The sequence below is a fragment of the Poecilia formosa genome, unplaced genomic scaffold, assembly GCF_000485575.1.
Source record: "Poecilia formosa unplaced genomic scaffold, Poecilia_formosa-5.1.2 Scaffold1373, whole genome shotgun sequence".
Classification (NCBI taxonomy): domain Eukaryota; kingdom Metazoa; phylum Chordata; class Actinopteri; order Cyprinodontiformes; family Poeciliidae; genus Poecilia; species Poecilia formosa.
The window spans coordinates 13,464-15,067 of record NW_006801312.1 but is presented as its reverse complement, the minus strand read 5'-3'; positions in this window follow the sequence as shown (position 1 = coordinate 15,067).

The window sequence follows — 1,604 nt, the reverse complement described above, 5'->3', positions numbered from 1 at the left end:
GGTGCTGGTGCCCATCTCCAGTCAATGTTTCAGGCGAGAGGCGGGGTCACCCTGGACAGGTCGACAGTCTGTCGCAGGGCAACACAGAGAGGACAAACAACCATGAACACACACACTCACACCTAGGGAGAATTTAGACAGACCAGTTAACCTGACAGTCATGTTTTTGGACTGTGGGGAAAAAACTGGAGTACCTAGAGAGAACCCATGCATGCACAGGGAGAGCAAACTCCATGCAGAAAGACCCCGGGCCGGGAATCAAACCTGGGACCGACTTCCTGCTAGGTAACAGTGCTACTAACTGCGCCACTGTGCAGCCTTGCAGTTAGAATAATGTGCATTTTTATATAAATATGTCAAATATTTAGAGAATTTTGAAGAGTCCTTCAAGGCACAATTTTTGTCCTTATTCTTTTTTTCAATTTCCAAATGGCCCTTGAAAGAATGTGTCTACAGCTAAAGTGCATGTTTATGTCGATAACACAATCGACATAAACATGTCGATTGTGTTATCGACATGTTTAGGTGCTAAGGATGACCTTAGCACCTAAGGATGCTAAGGTCATCCTTAGCTTCAGGTCATGCTAAGGATGACCTGAAGCTCATCCTTAGCATGAAGACAACAAATCATAAATACCAGATGATAACGGTATTTCTGATCTATGGAAGGTCTTATTGATAAAATATCATCCTTTCAATATTTATGTATTGACTGGATGATAGTCTGCTTGTTGATGAGTCAGAGGAAATCTTGAAGGGTTTTAATTTAGCTGCTATTTCTGAAATAAGACCTGTCGTAGATTATCCTTCAGGAAAAGCCTGTAAAGCTTAAAAGCATTTAGACAACATCTTGGAATGTTCTTATTCATAGTGAGATTATATGCACATTTCTTCCTTCTCACGTTATTCTAGATTTTATTTATTACTCTTTACATTTTATGACAAATGTATTTCACACAATGGGTCACTGTGTAGTTTAATCTTTTTTTCTGACACAAATTAACCCTAAAGCAGTGTTTCTCAAACAGTGGTCCCCAGACCGATGGTGGTCCACAAGGTGCCCCCTAGTGGTCTGCGAGGTACTGCATGTAAACGTTATTCGTCATGACATCAGCTCAAAGTGCGACTCTACAGATTGTGTTAAAAATAATGATTTAACTGGCTTCAAACAGAGATACTCTAAAGAAAAGCAGCAGATACTGGTGGAAAGAAAACAACTCCAGGAATATTATTTGATCAGAGGACGCCAAGTCAAATCTGCTGAGTGTTGATGTGTCATTCACCACTCTTCTCATTAGGATGAACAAAGAAAACAATACATGAGTTAAATAACTAATATTTTAATTTCAGGTTGCATCATATATTAAGATTTATTATCACAGGGGTAAAAAGGGGTAAGAGAGAGCAGAGTCAAAAACTGAAGCTCTCAATTTACTGGTCGATCTACATTCCTACCCTGATCTATGGTCACGAGCTTTGGGTCATGACTGAAAGAATGAGGTCGCGGATACAAGAGTCCACGAGGGACTCAGAGTAGAACCGCTGCTCCTTTGTGTCGAGAGTAGCCAGTTGAGGTGGCTCGGGCATCTCGGCCAGGAGGGGTT